Consider the following 19,455-nt stretch of genomic DNA (forward strand, 5'->3'; position numbering starts at 1 on the left):
CACACGATTTTTTAAAATGCACTGCAAACTTTGGTTTTGTTTACTTCACCTGGGAAAGGCTTTTTAAAGCCTTTTCAGTCTTTTGATGTTACTTTAAAGGGGTTAGTGAGCAACGAAGTTCTAGTTAATATAATATGCAGGACTTCCAAAAGGCTTCTCACCAAGTCCCCAAAAGGCTTTTAAAAGAAACTTTAAGCCTTAAAAGAAGCCTTCAGCCTACAAGAATGAATTAATAGTAAAGTCTGTTAAATAATTAACAGGTGGGAAATGGAGGAAGGGAATCTGAGTTAACAGTTGACTCCTGCAGTGGAGGAAAGTTGCCAACATAGGTTTGCAGTGCCAGGACCCAGGCTACCCAGTACATTCCTAAAGGTAACCTTGTGAAAAAAGGGGGTGAAGAGTGACACTAGTGACTTTGCTGGTGATGCTAAGTTAGACAGGCTAGTAAGGATGTGGGCTGTCAAGAGCACTGTGCCAGGACTTTATGAGACTGATTGACAGGGCAGTAACATGGTGAAATTTGATGTACACTGATACCTGAAATCCATGCAGTAAAAAAAAGGGAAGAAGGATTTAAAATACTGCAACACAAGGAACATGACTTACATATTTATAAAGCATCACATATGCCTTGCTTCTGGCAAGGCAGACATTTGTTCAATAATTTTAGTTAAATAAGTTTTAAAAATGTTCTTTGTGTTGTTTCAAATCTAACAAGGAGAGCTTAAATCTCATCTATGTGACTAGAAGCACATTTATGTACCTGATATATGCATAAACCGTATGTTGGGGTTTTAGGCAAAAGGATTAACAGTATTAACATTTTGGGTTACAAAAATGTATTGTTATGCTCACTGATAAAAAGAAAAAAACCTAAGTGCCAGAGTTACACTGATCTTACCGTGGTTTCTCATTCTGAAGACACTCTGGTGGTAAACAGAAGCTTGAAGAGAGATTTTGCAGCAAAACGGTTTTCTTGATACTGTAAGAGTTGGGAGAGTGGTGGTAGTGTGTGGCAGGGGGAACAAAAATGTGAGTAAAAAACCTGCTAAACAATAATTAATGCATATATTCTGGACATAAAAAACAGCATAATGACGTCAATGATGATGATGATACACAAGCTGTGTGAAACTCCAATGCCATCAATGCATGCAAACTCATGCCTAGCCTCACCTAGTGGAGGATAGAATAGCACAGAACAGAACAGAACAGAATATTTCCTTTGGAAGGAAGGTAAAACGATCATCTCATCCCACTGCCTGACTCCTGCAGGGATGAGCAAAGCTTAAGGCGTGTTATTCGGGGCACTCTCCAAAGGCCTTTTGAGCACTGACAGGCTTGGGCATCAACCAGCTCTCTAGGAAGCCTGTTCCAGTGTTTGACCACCCTCTCAGCAAAGAAATGCTTCCTCATCTCAAGTCTGGACCTCCCCTGGCACAGCTCTGTGCTATTCCCCCCAGGTACAAGGGGCAATGGGCACAAACGGAAACCCAGGGAATTCTATCGGAATAGGAGGAAAAATATCTTTACCTTGAGGGTGACAGAGCACTGGAACAGGCTGCCCAGAGAGATGGAGGAGTCTCCTTCTCTGCAGACATTCAAAACCTGCCTGGACGCAATTCTGTGCACCGTGCTATAGCAGGTGCCTGGGCTGGCGATCTCCAAAGGTCACTTGCAACACTGACCATGCCATGACCCTGTGGTTCTGGGAGCGTATCGCTGCATGACAGGGAGAAGAGATCAGCACCTCCCTCTCCACTTCCCCTCCTCAGGAAGCTGCAGAGAGCAGTGAGGTTGTCCCTCAGCCCTCTTCTCTCAAAACCAGACAAACCCAGAATCCTCAGATACTGCTCACGGGACATGCCTCCCAGCCTTTTCCCCAGCGGCGTTGCCCGCCTCTGGATGCATGTCATGCCACTGATGATTGCCCAATGCTCCAGTCTGTCTGGATTCCTCTGCAAGGCCTCTTGCCCCTCGAGAGAGTCAACAGCACCTCCCAGTTTGGGACCATCGGCAAACTTGCTAATGGTGCATACTACTCCATTCGACTTGATAATGCTGCATTGCAGTCAACTGGGACCTCTCCAGACTTCCAAGACTGTTGAAAAACACTGCGGAGAGGTCCCACAATGACATCGGCCAGCTCTTTCAGTACCCTGGGCTGAATCCCATCGGGCCCTGTAGATTTACGCGCATCCAGCACCAGCAGCAAGTCTCAGGCAAGCTCAGGGTCAGATGGGAGCTTATTATCGCCCCTCCCTGTCAAGGTCTTCCAGCACTGGGCTGTGGGGCTCCCAGGGCCCGCCATCGGTGTTGAAGGCAGCGGCAAAAAGAGGCATGACATGTCTCGGCTTTGTCTGCATCCCAATCTGTGAGCGAGCTGACCGACCTTATCCAGACCAATGTTATCTCTCTTTCTCCTTTTGCTGTTCACATCTTTTAAAAAGGCCTTTTTCTTGTCCTTCACAGTGCTGGCCAGCTTCAACTCTATTTGAGTTTGGGCCACGTGGATTGTCTCCCTACGGTGGCAAATAGCGTCTCTCTAGTCCTCCCATGTCTCCTTTCCTTCCTTCCAGTGTCCCCACGGTTTCTTTTTCTGCCTCACTCCCAGATGAAGATCTGTGCTCAGAGAAGCTGGCCTTCTGCCCGGCTCGCTTGGCTTCTGACACTTTGGAATTGCCTAAAAAGCAACCAGCACCCCTGGATGCCCATACCTTCAAAAGCAGATGCCCAGGGGACCTTACTAGCTCGCTCCTTCAGCACCCCAGCTCTGCTCTCTGCATATCCAGGGTCGAAGTTTTGCTGGCAGTTCTTGGCCGCTCACCAACAGTGTGAAACTCAACTCCTTGGGGGTCACTGTGACCAAGGCAGCACCAATCACCACTTTTGCCGACAACTCCCTCTCTGCTTGCAAACAACAGCTCTAGGAGGGCACCTTTCCAACTCGGCTCCCCTTAGTAACTGCACCCAGAAGTTATCTTCACACATTTCAGGATTTCCTAGGCCTCTTTGTGTCCACTCCATGATATTCCCAGCCGATGTCTGAGAAGCTCAGATCATCCATAAGGACAGAGGCAGTAGATCCAGAGACAGGGCGACAGTGATTGCATTGTTCTTTAGACGTCTTCCAACAGCACCCAGCAGGACGTCTTTCCCTGTTTCTCCCCCATTCTTGAGCAGGACTACCAGAACACCTGAAGGTGGCCTTCATCTGGCCTGTCCACCCCTGCTATGCAGCTGAATCCAGTTGGACGCTAGCTCTCGTTGGACAAGAGCCCCTGCTAAGAAAACCTCTTCAGCTGGCATGCATGTGATGCACCCACGCCAGAGCAAATGCTGTATGGCCTCCTCTCCTGCGGGCTCTAGGACTAGTTGTCTTAGGCAGCAGTTGTTCATTGCACCCAGAGGTGGCGTCTCCGCACTTCATTCTTGAGAAGTCATTGACCCAGGGGTCGCAATCCCCCTATTACTGCCTGACCAAAATCCACAGCTTTTGCAAATCCTATCTTACTACTTCTTGATCGCTCGCTTCCTGATCAAGGAGGTCAGTGGAAAAAAGACAGTTTTTGCTGTCGGTCCTCTGCTTTCCCCGCCCATGGGTCCTGTGACGCTGGTTTGTTCCCTATCGCTGTGATGCAGTTGCTGCTCCCAGGGTCTTCCTCGCAGAGTGCCCGTTTGCGCCCCCTGAACACCTTATTGCACCATTCCTACCAAACTGGCAGGCAGCCAACATGGAATCCCACTGAGCCTGCCTAGCCCAGCTCTCCAGGATGCCCGTGGGCATGCCAGCACCTCTGAGCTTTGCCTTACTCCAACACGCTGATTTGGCATGTGCCACTCAAGTGACATTTGCGCTCTGACTTGGTGTCCTTGTTTATTGCCTGGCCATCTTAGGTCAGCTCAAGATGAGCAATGGCACTGGCAGCTGCCCGCGTCATGCCTGAGTTTCTAACCGGTGCCATTAAAAGCCCGTCTTCATGTCAGGCAGAGTATTTCACAGGTGACAGCACCTCCTAGAGCATTACCAACCTCTGTGCTTCACCTTCCCTGTCCAAAACAGGCTACTGGTCTTCCCGCTTCCATCCGCCCTTTGACAGATATTGCTTCTCATTTCCCCATTTCTCATAAATGGGGCAAGTGTCATTGAATCCCTCATTACCAGTGTGCCAGTATGGCATTAGAGAGAGTGGCTTCTGGTGTGAATCACAGCTGCAATGTGCAGATTGCACTGTGGACCTGTGCTGGGGGACAGCAGCCACCTAAGGCCATCTGCACCTCAGGAGAGGGAGCACCTCTTGTCCATGGGGAGTAGGCTGGCCACTCTCAAGACTCCCAGACCTCACATTCTGTCCCCTGCTTGCTTGCTTGCTTGCTTGCTTGCTTGCTTGCTGCTTGCTCGATCCTTTCTTGCTCCCTCTCTCTCTCCTTCCTCTCTTCATTCCTTCTTCCCTTCCTCACTTCATTCCTTCCTTGCTTCCCTCTCCCTTCCTTCCTTCTCCCCTTCCTTCCCCCCGTCCCTTCCTCCACTTTTCTTCTCTTCCCTCCTCTCCCTGCTCCCTCTCTTTGCCCCTTCTTTCTGTCCCTGGTTGAGATCCTTCTGTGACACCTAGTGGTATAGTGTTCCCCAAACACCAGAGCAAAAGGCCGGAAAATTTTATCACTGTAAGGGGTTCTCAAGCATGGCAACAGGCTGCCCACGGATGTGGTTGAGCACCATCCCTGGAGGTGTTTAAAAGGAGGTGGAGATGGGCCACTGCAGGACATGGCTTAGTGGTGGACATGGCAGTGTTTGGTTTACAGTTGCACTCATAGCTTTACAAGTCTTTCCCAACCTAAATGAGTCTATCGTGCTGTGATTCTAAGCTGTCTACAACCTGGATTTCCAGATTTGTGACGTATCATGTAGGAAAGGGAAATGCACAGCTGCAAAGGAGTAGGCTCATCTTACAGAGATGTCGGCCTGACAGAGACAAGTCGTTGAAACCAAGCATGGCAGGGCTCTGTAAATGATGTCCCCAGTGGAAAAGCAAATCTCCCTAGAGAAACGCAACCCATCCTGCTTATAAACACCGAGGTGTCTGGGCACGGCAAGCCAGGCTCAGCCAGTCCCATTGCCAGCAGCACAAGAGATCTTCATCTCCAAAGATGCTCACGTATGTCTGTGATCCAAGCAGAGATATGATTCGGGGGGTCTGTGGTGGTGTTTAACTTTTTCCTCCCCGAAGGAGCCAGAACCCTTCTAGGATGCTTAAGGGATCCTGCCCTTCAGAACGGCAACAATGCGGGCACAGAAACGGGCCAGGTGACAGCTTGGGTGCCGTCTTGGGCACTGAAGAGGTTCAGTGCAGGGAAAGAGCTGAGACGGCATTCAGAGCAGCCCTCCGCTGCAGAGCCAGAGATGCCGGGCTTTAGAAGTTCCAGTTTGTACTGAATACGAGCTAAACTACCTGCTCGGTCAGTGCTGCCTGAGACTAGGTACTGAAGGCTGAAGGAAGCGGGCTTGTTCGGACTCCTGACACGTGCCCAGGGATTTCTCCCTCGGAGGTAGTCCTCAGAAGATGGTAATGGACAGGTAGGGAAACTCTCCTCCCACAGCTTAAACACACAGCCCCTCCTCTGTCCCAGCCCACTTTCAAGCGACGCTTCACTTGGTCACTTCCCACTGACTGTACTACAGCAGCCCCAGGAGGCAGGCAACACCCTGCCATGGGCCTGGCTGCACTGATTTACAGCTCCTTGCAAACAGCACGCAAAGCAGCTTTGGGAGCCTTCGAGCAGCGAGGAGAAGAACAGGGAGACCTGCCCTTGCTCGGGTAGCCAGCCAGTGGCCCACACCAGCACAGGGGGGCACGACTGCATGGCAGGATACCTTTGCTCCCCCTTTTTCATGGTTTTGCTCAACATTTTGCTTGTGCACCTCTTTCTCTGGCACCTGTCCATTCTCAACAGGATTTTGGAATGCAATGGAGAGCTACGGAAGGCTTTAAGGAAGTCAATGACCTGACGCCTAAGCCATTAAAATGGTGGTGTGCCTGAAGATGCAGCTGAACTGGGAAAGTTAAGCAACTTCAAACAGCATTTTTGTCTTCTGAAACAGTCCCCCATAAATTGAGGATCTGTATAGTTCTGACACGCTTTTAGTTCCTCAGATACTTCTGTAGCTTGAAGAATCGAGAAGGGCCTTCCTTTGTCAGCAACAAAGGTGTCAACGACCAAAGCTTGCTAGCACAGTACCCTTCAAATCCTTACGTCTTCCTATGGTTAGGACAACTCTTCAACAAAATGATGGAAGACAGAAGGAGGAGGCAAGTATAGCCACACACCCGGAACCGTGGGGAGCATTTGTAAAGGTGCAGATTTCCTTTATTCAGATACCTCCATGCTGTCATTGTGCATACAACTTTGTCATTTCAGGTAGGCTCTCCGGATGGAGGCCTGTCCCTCTAAACATGCAGATGAAACAGCCGCGGCAAAAACAAATTGCAGAGAGAACTCCTGCCTGGCTTTAGTCTTCCCCTACCGCTAGGCAGCAACAAGGGCACCCATTTCACTGGGCAAGCAGTGCCGGCAAAAGAGAACCTATGTGTCCGTGTGCCCATCACCCCCAGTCCAGTGGAGCTGCAGAGAGGAAACCCTCTGGCTTTAAAACCAAACTGGCAAAACGTTGGTGCAGAGCACACTGGCCTGAAATGTCTGCATGCGTTTGCCTCTCCCATTGGTGTAGACGAGAAGCGTTGTGAGGAGAAGAGACGGGCTGCCGCCTCAGGAGATTTTAATGGGCAGAGCCACGGGGCTGACTGGCAGAGCATCCTTCACTCTCACGCAGTCAGACTTAAAACCAACGGGCAATGCTCTTCCAAAACAAAACAGAACTGCCTAGACCAACGGATAGAGGTGACCATGAAAGACACAGGCAAGAAGGGATGGTGGGACAGCACGGCCCACACGCTGATACGTCCTGGCTCCCTGGGGTTTTGAGCAGAGTGTCTGCACCCCTTCTACCGTACTCCGGTGGGACAGCGACTACAACTCCTTGCGGCATAGAGCGGATCGGGCTCCATTGCTGGTGCTTTTGGGGACCACCAATGCCACAGTTGGCCGGGAGCAACAACTACCAGAAGCATGGCAAACGTGGTAAGCAGAGAGGGACCTGGCACCGTGGGCAAGTGCCAGCGGGAGCGGATGCGGCTGGAGAAGAATGCTGCTTTAGGCTTCTCCCTGTGGGTGGGGGCACAACCCAGCCAGGTGGGAGACTTTTGCCCAAGGCTGGCCACTGAGCGCCCAGCTCCCCCCTGGCAATCCTGGCACTGCACAGGGAAAGGCAGCCAGCTGCAGGAGGCGTCATCCAGCTGTGTGCAATACACGCTGACTGGTCCCACCACGCTCCCCCTTGCAGGAGACCCGTGCAGGGCGTCAGGAGCAAGGACGAGACACACAGCCAGGGGTGCAGGTCACAGGGGTCCAAGCTGGAGCAACACAGGAATGTAGAAGATGAAAACAATAAACGCTATTTTCTTTTCTCTCCTCATGCTGCGCGCCTATGGGGGTGGAAGGCCCACTGTGACATCACCGTGTTCTGGAAGCTGATGTCACCCAGCGTCACCCACTGTGACATCAGCGAGTGATGGCCTTGTGACCTCACATCCCTCACCGCTTATCTTTGGGCGCCGGCAGAGCCTGGGCCAGTCTGGCTCGTGCCTGGCCTCCTGCCAAGTGCGTGCCTGCGAGGTCTGAAGGTAGAGCGAGGCTTCTCCTGATGCTGGGTGGTGCTTCGGGTGTTTCTGCCGGTAGCTCTCAGTGTCCACCCCAGAGCCATCGCCTGTGTTTCCCCGGCCCTGCCTGGATCAGGCAACTGCGCACTGCGGGTTGTGCTTGCAGCAGCACAGGTGAGCCATGCGGGGAACCGTCCCCCAGGGCGGCTGTGGGGCAGGTGGTGGGACTTTGGGAGCCGGGAGGGTGTCCTCCTTGAGGGGCCCAGGCATTTCTTTCTCCCCTCGCTTCCTCGAGGCAGCGACTGAGTGCAGACTCTCCATTTTGCAGCGTGTGACACCAGTGAGGGGGAGCAGCTCCTCACCCCCAGCTCTCCCCAGCCTGCTGCAACAAACAGACATGGCCAAGGAGACAGAGTGGAGCTGCCCCATCTGCCGGGAAGCTGAAAAGGAGGTTGCTTATGTAATACCCTGTAACCACCTGTTCTGCCTGGGCTGCATCATGCGCTGGGTAGAAATGGGCACGTCATGCCCCCTTTGCAGAAGAATGATTGAGAATGTCAAGTTTTCTGTGCGGGCAGAAGACGATTACCTACAGTGTGTCATCACAGCCTGCAACGAGTTGCCAGATGCCAGCAGCCAGGCCGGTGGAGCTCCTGACCGTGTGGCCAGAAACAGCCCTCTTCACTCCATGGCATCCCCTCCATCCTCTCCACAGAGGATGCCAAACCCCACTGAGGAGGGAGCTGTGAGGACAGAGGCTGTGGGTGGCTTCCTGCCTGAAGTCTGGGCAGAACTTTTCAAAAGGCAAGAGCACCTCCTGGATCCCGTGCTGCCCTGGCTGCGCCAGGAGCTGGCAGCAATATATGGGGCACACTGGTGGATGACAAAGGCTGCAGAGGCATTCATCCTGCAATGCCTCTGCATCTGCGGTCTGGATTGGGAGCTTATGGTTCAGATACTCCAGGACTACTTTGGGGAACACACGGCATGGCTGGTCCAGGGCATCATCAATATCATTGTGGAACAGTGCAGTGAGGAGGCCCAGAGGCTGCTGCAGTCGCTTGCTGTGGGGGATGAGGACAACAGCCCTGTGGCCAGCTCCAGCTCCTCAGGCTCCAGCTCCTCCAGCTCCAGCCACACCACATCCCAAGAGGGGGCTCCCAATTCCAGCCTGGCCTCCTCCAGCAGCCCTGCAGGCTCCCATGGCGAGAAGGAAGCCGACACATCAGAGGCCACCCTCAGCAAGGGTCCTGGATGTCCCCCGTCTGCACCCGACGCTGCAGAGCAGGAGCAGCCCCAGGAGGAGACGGGGCAGGCAGCTCAGGTGGCTGCTGGTTCCTCTGCCCAGGGCAGCGGCCACAGCCTCTCCGCTCCCATCCAGGTGAGCTTGCCCAGGGGAACCCGACGCCCCAGAAAGAGGAGGGCTGCTGGCACCCAGGACTCTCCACAGCCCTGCAAGATGCAGCTCCGCCCGCGGCGCTAGACAGGCCCTGGCCCCTCCTGGGTCAAGGAGCTGGAAATAAATTCCTGTTTCCCTGACGCAGCCTCTGGGCGCTGCTTTCTCCTTCTTCTCCTGGTACCTGTCCCTGTTCCCTGTGCTCCTCCGTGGGTGACACCATCCTGGGGGGAACACGGCCTTGTGTCCCTGGACCCCAGGGCCATGTCGGCAGCACTTTCTCCCACAGGCGATCCTGCTATAGCTGCAGCGCAGCAGATGCCAAGGGCAGAGCGGGCAGGAGAGGAAGCAGCTTTCATTGCAGGTTCAATGCCCTCAGCCTGCATCCAGACCCTCCCTCTGCCCACTAGTGACACTGTTCTGCTCTGGTTTCCTCTCAACCAGGACAAGCTCCCTACTGGGAGAGCTGTCGAGGAGGCAGGGACAAAGGGCAGGGCAGTGAGAGAAGAAGCGTAGAAATATCACCAGAGGAGAAGAGATAAGGAGCACGAACTTGGGAAGATGCAGATGTTGACAGCAGGCGTGTGCTCAGGTGTTACTTCCTTGCATCTGTTCCGTGTCCTCATGTTCTCCTCACTTCTCACAGTCATGGTACCAGGAGGCCTTTGGCAGGGAAGTGTCACCTTTGCAGTGGAATCCTATCAGCACTACCTTGGAGAGAAAGTACAACGACCGCTGGCTTGGCTTGGCTTGGCTTGGCTTGGGTTTGGGTTGAGCTGATTTTCTGAGCCCAGGTTGCACAGCAGTAGAAACTCCAATGCCATCAACCATGCAGACTCTCGCCTAGCCTAGCCTAGCAGATGATAGGATAGCATAGCATAACACAGCATAGGATAGATTAGAGTAGAGTAGAAGAGAAGAGAAGAGGAGGAGAAGAGGAGAAGAGAAGAGAAGAGAAGAGAAGAGAAGAGAAGAGAAGAGAAGAGAAGAGAAGAGAAGAGAAGAGAAGGGAAGGGAAGGGAAGGGAAGGGAAGGGAAGGGAAGAGAAGAGAAGAGAAGAGAAGAGAAGAGAAGAGAAGAGAAGAGAAGAGAAGAGAAGAGAAGAGAAGAGAAGAGAAGAGAAGAGAAGAGAAGAGAAAAGAGAAGAGAAGAGAAGAGAAGAGAAGAGAAGAGAAGAGAGAAGAGAGAGTAGGGGAGGAAGAGGAGGAAGAGGACAAAGAAGAGAAGAGAAGAGAAGAGAAGAGAACAGAACAGAACAGAAGAGCGAATTTAATTTCAGACGGAGGTTTGACCACCCCCTCAGTAAAGAAAGGCTTCCTAACCTCAAGTCTGAAGCTTCCCTGGCACAGCTCTGAGCCATTCCCCACAGCACAAGGGGCAACGGGCACAAACGGAAACCCAGGGAATTCTATCGGAATAGGAGGAATCACTTCTTTACTCTGAGGGTGACAGAGCACTGGACCAGGCTGCCCAGAGAGCTGGTGGAGTCTCCTTCTCTGGAGACTTTCAAAACCTGCCTGGATGCGATTCTGTGCAACCTGCTCTCGGTGAACCTGCTTTAGCAGGGGATTGGACTGGGTGAGGTCCCTTCCAACACTGACCGTTCTGTGAGTCTGTGATTCTGTGAGCCTATCGCTGGATACCAGGGGGAAGAGATCAGCACCTCCCTCTCCACTTCCCCTTCTCGGGAAGCTGCAGAGAGCAGTGAGGTTGTCCCTCAGCCCTCTTCTCTCAAAACCAGACAAACCCAGAATCCTCAGATACTGCTCACGGGACATGCCTCCCAGCCTTTTCCCCAGCTGCGTTGCCCGCCTCTGGATGCATGTCATGCCACTGATGATTGCCCAATGCTCCAGTCTGTCTGGATTCCTCTGCAAGGCCTCTTGCCCCTCGAGAGAGTCAACAGCACCTCCCGGTTTGGGGTCATCAGTAAACTTGCTAATGGTGCACTCAACTCCTGCATCCTGATCACTCAGAAAAATATAGAACAGAACCAGTCCTGAGCAACACTGCTGGTGACCAGTCGCCAGCCTGATGTAGCCCCATTCACTACAACGCTTTGAGACCTGCTGTCCAGCCGCTTCTTCACCCAGCGCACCGTGAACCCGCTCCGCCCACAGGTGGACAGCTTGTCCAGAAGGATGCTGTGAGGGACACTGTGAAAAGCCTCACTAAAGTCCAGAAGAACTACATCCACCACCTTCCCTTCATCTGCTAGGCGGGTGACCTTATCGTAGAAGGACATCAGCTTAGTCAGGCAGGACTTGGCCCTTGTAAACCCGTGTTGACTGTGCCTGATCACAGAATCATAGAAAATCTCAGGCTGGAAGGGACTCATAACGATCATTGCGTCCCATTCCCTGCTCCTTGCAGGACTACCTAAAGCTAAACCGTGTGACTAAGAGCATGGTCCAGACACTCCTTGAACTCTGACAGGCCTGGTGCCGTGACCACTTCCCTGGGGAGCCTGCTCCAGTGTCCGACCATGCCCTCAGTGACAAGCTTTTTCCTGACGTCCCAAGTGAACTTCCCCTGAGGCAGCTTCATTCCTTTTCCTCGAGTCCTACCCTCTGGTCCCCAGAGGGAGCAGATCAGCACCTCCCCTCCGCTGCCCCCCTAGAGGAACTTGTAGGCTGCAATGAGGTCAGCCCTCAGCCTTCTCTTCCCCACGCTGAACAGACCAAGTGACCTCAGCTGCTCCTCCTAAGTCTTGCCCTCTAGGCCTTTCACCATCTTGGGCACCCTTCTCTGGGCACATTCTAATCATTTGATGTCCTTCTTATCCTGAGGCATCCAGAACAGCACACGGTGCTCGAGGTGGGGCTGCGCCAGTGCAGTGGAGAGTGGAGAGTGGGACTCCCTTGACCAGCTAGCTCTGCTGGGCTTGATGCGCCCCAGGACACAGCTGGCCCTTTTGGTTGCCAGGCCACACAGCTGACTCATATTCTGGGACAACATTGGCCAGCTTCCCGTCAACTGGGACCTCTCCAGACTCCCAAGACTGTTGAAAAACACTGCGGAGAGGTCCCACAATGACATCGGCCAGCTCTTTCAGTACCCTGGGCTGAATCCCATCGGGCCCTGTAGATTTACGCGCATCCAGCACCAGCAGCAAGTCTCAGGCAAGCTCAGGGTCAGATGGGAGCTTATTATCGCCCCTCCCTGTCAAGGTCTTCCAGCACTGGGCTGTGGGGCTCCCAGGGCCCGCCATCGGTGTTGAAGGCAGCGGCAAAAAGAGGCATGACATGTCTCGGCTTTGTCTGCATCCCAATCTGTGAGCGAGCTGACCGACCTTATCCAGACCAATGTTATCTCTCTTTCTCCTTTTGCTGTTCACATCTTTTAAAAAGGCCTTTTTCTTGTCCTTCACAGTGCTGGCCAGCTTCAACTCTAATTGAGTTTGGGCCACGTGGATTGTCTCCCTACGGTGGCAAATAGCATCTCTCTAGTCCTCCCATGTCTCCTTTCCTTCCTTCCAGTGTCCCCACGGTTTCTTTTTCTGCCTCACTCCCAGATGAAGATCTGTGCTCAGAGAAGCTGGCCTTCTGCCCGGCTCGCTTGGCTTCTGACACTTTGGAATTGCCTGACCCTGCGCTCGTAAGAGGTGACTCTTAAAAAGCAACCAGCACCCCTGGATGCCCATACCTTCAAAAGCAGATGCCCAGGGGACCTTACTAGCTCGCTCCTTCAGCACCCCAGCTCTGCTCTCTGCATATCCAGGGTCGAAGTTTTGCTGGCAGTTCTTGGCCGCTCACCAACAGTGTGAAACTCAACTCCTTGGGGGTCACTGTGACCAAGGCAGCACCAATCACCACTTTGCCGACAACTCCCTCTCTGCTGCAAACAACAGCTCTAGGAGGGCACCTTTCCAACTCGGCTCCCTTAGTAACTGCACCCAGAAGTTATCTTCAACACATTTCAGGATTTCCTAGGCCTCTTTGTGTCCACTCCATGATATTCCCAGCCGATGTCTGAGAAGCTCAGATCATCCATAAGGACAGAGGCAGTAGATCCAGAGACAGGGCGACAGTGATTGCATTGTTCTTTAGACGTCTTCCAACAGCACCCAGCAGGACGTCTTTCCCTGTTCTCCCCCCATTCTTGAGCAGGACTACCAGAACACCTGAAGGTGGCCTTCATCTGGCCTGTCCACCCCTGCTATGCAGCTGAATCCAGTTGGACGCTAGCTCTCGTTGGACAAGAGCCCTGCTAAGAAAAACCTCTTCAGCTGGCATGCATGTGATGCACCACGCCAGAGCAATGCTGTATGGCCTCCTCTCCTGCGGGCTCTAGGACTAGTTGTCTTAGGCAGCAGTTGTTCATTGCACCCAGAGGTGGCGTCTCCGCACTTCATTCTTGAGAAGTCATTGACCCAGGGGTCGCAATCCCCCTATTACTGCCTGACCAAAATCCACAGCTTTGCAAATCCTACTTACTACTTCTTGATCGCTCTCTCCTGATCAAGGAGGTCAGTGGAAAAAGACAGTTTTGCTGTCGGTCTCTGCTTTCCGCCCATGGGTCCTGTGACACTGGTTTGTTCCCTATCGCTGTGATGCAGTTGCTGCTCCCAGGGTCTTCCTCGCAGAGTGCCGTTGCGCCCCCTGAACACCTTATTGCACCATTCCTACCAAACTGGCAGGCAGCCAACATGGAATCCCACTGAGCCTGCCTAGCCCAGCTCTCCAGGATGCCCGTGGGCATGCCAGCACCTCTGAGCTTTGCCCTTACTCCAACACGTGATTTGGCATGTGCCACTCAAGTGACATTTGCGCTCTGACTTGGTGTCCTTGTTTATTGCTGGCCATCTTAGGGTCAGCTCAAGATGAGCAATGGCACTGGCAGCTGCCGCGTCATGCTGAGTTTCTACCGGTGCCATTAAAAGCCGTCTTCATGTCAGGCAGAGTATTTCACAGGTGACAGCACCTCCTAGAGCATTACCAACCTCTGTGCTTCACCTTCCCTGTCCAAAACAGGCTACTGGTCTTCCCGCTTCCATCCGCCCTTTGACAGATATTGCTTCTCATTTCCCCATTTCTCATAAATGGGGCAAGTGTCATTGAATCCCTCATTACCAGTGTGCCAGTACGCATTAGAGAGAGTGGCTTCTGGTGTGAATCACAGCTGCAATGTGCAGATTGCACTGTGGACCTGTGCTGGGGACAGCAGCCACCAAAGGCCATCTGCACCTCAGGAGAGGGAGCACCTCTTGTCCATGGGGGAGTAGGCTGGCCACTCTCAAGACTCCCAGACCTCACATTCTGTCCCCTGCTTGCTTGCTTGCTTGCTTGCTTGCTTGCTTGCTTGCTTGCTCGATCCTTTCTTGCTCCCTCTCTCTCTCCTTCCTCTCTTCATTCCTTCTTCCCTTCCTCACTTCATTCCTTCCTTGCTTCCCTCTCCCCTTCCTTCCTTCTCCCTTCCTTCCCCCCGTCCTTCCTCCACTTTTCTTCTCTTCCCTCCTCTCCCTGCTCCCTCTCTTTGCCCCTTCTTTCTGTCCCTGGTTGAGATCCTTCTGTGACACCTAGTGGTATAGTGTTCCCCAAACACCAGAGCAAAAGGCCGGAAAATTTTATCACTGTAAGGGTTCTCAAGCATGGCAACAGGCCTGCCCACGGATGTGGTTGAGCACCATCCCTGGAGGTGTTTAAAAGAGGTGGAGATGGGCCACTGCAGGACATGGCTTAGTGGTGGACATGGCAGTGTTTGGTTTACAGTTGCACTCAATAGCTTTACAAGTCTTTCCCAACCTAAATGAGTCTATCGTGCTGTGATTCTAAGCTGTCTACAACCTGGATTTCCAGATTTGTGACGTATCATGTAGGAAAGGGAAATGCACAGCTGCAAAGGAGTAGGCTCATCTTACAGAGATGTCGGCCTGACAGAGACAAGTCGTTGAACCAAGCATGGCAGGGCTCTGTAAATAATGTAGCCAGTGGAAAAGCAAATCTCCCTAGAGAAACGCAACCCATCCTGCTTATAAACACGAGGTGTCTGGGCACGGCAAGCCAGGCTCAGCCAGTCCCCATTGCCAGCAGCACAAGAGATCTTCATCTCCAAAGATGCTCACGTATGTCTGTGATCCAAGCAGAGATATGATTCGGGGGGTCTGTGGTGTGTTAACTTTTTCCTCCCCGAAGGAGCCAGAACCCTTCTAGGGATGCTTAAGGGATCCTGCCCTTCAGAATGGCAACAATGCGGGCACAGAAACGGGCCAGGTGACAGCTTGGGGTGCCGTCTTGGGCACTGAAGAGGTTCAGTGCAGGGAAAGAGCTGAGACGGCATTCAGAGCAGCCCTCCGCTGCAGAGCCAGAGATGCCGGGCTTTAGAAGTTCCAGTTTGTACTGAATATGAGCTAAACTACCTGCTCGGTCAGCGCTGCCTGAGACTAGGTACTGAAGGCTGAAGGAAGCGGGCTTGTTCGGACTCCTGACACGTGCCAAGGGATTTCTCCCTCGGAGGTAGTCCTCAGAAGATGGTAATGGACAGGTAGGGAAACTCTCCTCCCACAGCTTAAACACACAGCCCCTCCTCTGTCCCAGCCCACTTTCAAGCGACGCTTCACTTGGTCACTTCCCACTGACTGTACTACAGCAGCCCCAGGAGGCAGGCAACACCCTGCCATGGGCCTGGCTGCACTGATTTACAGCTCCTTGCAAACAGCACGCAAAGCAGCTTTGGGAGCTTCGAGCAGCGAGGAGAAGAACAGGGAGACCTGCCCTTGCTCGGGTAGCCAGCCAGTGGCCCACACCAGCACAGGGGGGCAACGACTGCATGGCAGGATACCTTTGCCTCCCCCTTTTTCATGGTTTTGCTCAACATTTTGCTTGTGCACCTCTTTCTCTGGCACCTGTCCATTCTCAACAGGATTTTGGAATGCAATGAGAGCTACGGAAGGCTTTAAGGAAGTCAATGACCTGACGCCTAAGCCATTAAAATGGTGGTGTGCCTGAAGATGCAGCTGAACTGGGAAAGTTAAGCACTTCTTCAAACAGCATTTTTGTCTTCTGAAACAGTCCCATAAATTGAGGATCTGTATAGTTCTGACACGCTTTTAGTTCCTCAGATACTTCTGTAGCTTGAAGAATCGAGAAGGGGCCTTCCTTTGTCAGCAACAAAGGTGTCAACGACCAAAGCTTGCTAGCACAGTACCCTTCAAATCCTTACGTCTTCCTATGGTTAGGACAACTCTTCAACAAAATGATGGAAGACAGAAGGAGGAGGCAAGTATAGCCACACACCGGAACCGTGGGGAGCATTTGTAAAGGTGCAGATTTCCTTTATTCAGATACCTCCATGCTGTCATTGTGCATACAACTTTGTCATTTCAGGTAGGCTCTCCGGATGGAGGCCTGTCCCTCTAAACATGCAGATGAAACAGCCGCGGCAAAAACAAATTGCAGAGAGAACTCCTGCCTGGCTTTAGTCTTCCCCTACCGCTAGGCAGCAACAAGGGCACCCATTTCACTGGGCAAGCAGTGCCGGCAAAAGAGAACCTATGTGTCCGTGTGCCCATCACCCCCAGTCCAGTGGAGCTGCAGAGAGGAAACCCTCTGGCTTTAAAACCAAACCTGGCAAAACGTTGGTGCAGAGCACACTGGCCTGAAATGTCTGCATGCGTTTGCCTCTCCCATTGGTGTAGACGAGAAGCGTTGTGAGGAGAAGAGACGGGCTGCCGCCTCAGGAGATTTTAATGGGCAGAGCCACGGGCTGACTGGCAGAGCATCCTTCACTCTCACGCAGTCAGACTTAAAAACCACGGGCAATGCTCTTCCAAAACAAAACAGAACTGCCTAGACCAACGGATAGAGGTGACCATGAAAGACACAGGCAAGAAGGGATGGTGGGACAGCACGGCCCACACGCTGATACGTCCTGGCTCCCTGGGGTTTTGAGCAGAGTGTCTGCACCCCTTCTACCGTACTCCGGTGGGACAGCGACTACAACTCCTTGCGGCATAGAGCGGATCGGGCTCCATTGCTGGTGCTTTTGGGGACCACCAATGCCACAGTTGGCCGGGAGCAACAACTACCAGAAGCATGGCAAACGTGGTAAGCAGAGAGGGACCTGGCACCGTGGGCAAGTGCCAGCGGGAGCGGATGCGGGCTGGAGAAGAATGCTGCTTTAGGCTTCTCCCTGTGGTGGGGGCACAACCCAGCCAGGTGGGAGACTTTTGCCCAAGGCTGGCCACTGAGCGCCCAGCTCCTCCCTGGCAATCCTGGCACTGCACAGGGAAAGGCAGCCAGCTGCAGGAGGCGTCATCCAGCTGTGTGCAATACACGCTGACTGGTCCCACCACGCTCCCCCTTGCAGGAGACCCGTGCAGGGCGTCAGGAGCAAGGACGAGGACACACAGCCAGGGGTGCAGGTCACAGGGGTCCAAGCTGGAGCAACACAGGAATGTAGAAGATGAAAACAATAAACGCTATTTTCTTTTCTCTCCTCATGCTGCGCGCCTATGGGGGTGGAAGGCCCACTGTGACATCACCGTGTTCTGGAAGCTGATGTCACCCAGCGTCACCCACTGTGACATCAGCGAGTGATGGCCTTGTGACCTCACATCCCTCACCGCTTATCTTTGGGCGCCGGCAGAGCCTGGGCCAGTCTGGCTCGTGCCTGGCCTCCTGCCAAGTGCGTGCCTGCGAGGTCTGAAGGTAGAGCGAGGCTTCTCCTGATGCTGGGTGGTGCTTCGGGTGTTTCTGCCGGTAGCTCTCAGTGTCCACCCCAGAGCCATCGCCTGTGTTTCCCCGGCCCTGCCTGGATCAGGCAACTGCGCACTGCGGGTTGTGCTTGCAGCAGCACAGGTGAGCCATGCGGGGAACCGTCCCCCAGGGTGGCTGTGGGGCAGGTGGTGGGACTTTGGGAGCCGGGAGGGTGTCCTCCTTGAGGGGCCCCAGGCATTTCTTTCTCCCCTCGCTTCCTCGAGGCAGCGACTGAGTGCAGACTCTCCATTTTGCAGCGTGTGACACCAGTGAGGGGGAGCAGCTCTCCCCAGCCTGCTGCAACAAACAGACATGGCCAAGGAGACAGAGCGGAGCTGCCCCATCTGCCGGGAAGCTGAAAAGGAGGTTGCTTATGTAATACCCTGTAACCACCTGTTCTGCCTGGGCTGCATCATGCGCTGGGTAGAAATGGGCACGTCATGCCCCCTTTGCAGAAGAATGATTGAGAATGTCAAGTTTTCTGTGCGGGCAGAAGACGATTACCTACAGTGTGTCATCACAGCCTGCAACGAGTTGCCAGATGCCAGCAGCCAGACCAGTGGAGCTCCTGACCGTGTGGCCAGAAACAGCCCTCTTCACTCCATGGGCATCCCCTCCATCCTCTCCACAGAGGATGCCATCCCCCATTGAGGAGGGAGCTGTGAGGACAGAGGCTGTGGGTGGCCTCCTGCCTGAAGTCTGGGCAGAACTTTTCAAAAGGCAAGAGCACCTCCTGGATCCCGTGCTGCCCTGGCTGCGCCAGGAGCTGGCAGCAATATATGGGGCACACTGGTGGATGACAAAGGCTGCAGAGGCATTCATCCTGCAATGCCTCTGCATCTGCGGTCTGGATTGGGAGCTTATGGTTCAGATACTCCAGGACTACTTTGGGGAACACACGGCATGGCTGGTCCAGGGCATCATCAATATCATTGTGGAACAGTGCAGTGAGGAGGCCCAGAGGCTGCTGCAGTCGCTTGCTGTGGGGGATGAGGACAACAGCCCTGTGGCCAGCTCCAGCTCCTCAGGCTCCAGCTCCTCCAGCTCCAGCCACACCACATCCCAAGAGGGGGCTCCCAATTCCAGCCTGGCCTCCTCCAGCAGCCCTGCAGGCTCCCATGGCGAGAAGGAAGCCGACACATCAGAGGCCACCCTCAGCAAGGGTCCTGGATGTCCCCCGTCTGCACCCGACGCTGCAGAGCAGGAGCAGCCCCAGGAGGAGACGGGGGCAGGCAGCTCAGGTGGCTGCTGGTTCCTCTGCCCAGGGCAGCGGCCACAGCCTCTCCGCTCCCCATCCAGGTGAGCTTGCCCAGGGGAACCCGACGCCCCAGAAAGAGGAGGGCTGCTGGCACCCAGGACTCTCCACAGCCCTGCAAGATGCAGCTCCGCCCGCGGCGCTAGACAGGCCCTGGCCCCTCCTGGGTCAAGGAGCTGGAAATAAATTCCTGTTTCCCTGACGCAGCCTCTGGGCGCTGCTTTCCTCCTTCTTCTCCTGGTACCTGTCCCTGTTCCCTGTGCTCCTCCGTGGGTGACACCATCCTGGGGGAACACGGCCTTGTGTCCCTGGACCCCAGGGCCATGTCGGCAGCACTTTCTCCCACAGGCGATCCTGCTATAGCTGCAGCGCAGCAGATGCCAAGGGCAGAGC

This window comes from Falco biarmicus, chromosome Z, assembly GCF_023638135.1.
Source record: "Falco biarmicus isolate bFalBia1 chromosome Z, bFalBia1.pri, whole genome shotgun sequence".
NCBI classification, from domain to species: Eukaryota; Metazoa; Chordata; class Aves; order Falconiformes; family Falconidae; genus Falco; species Falco biarmicus.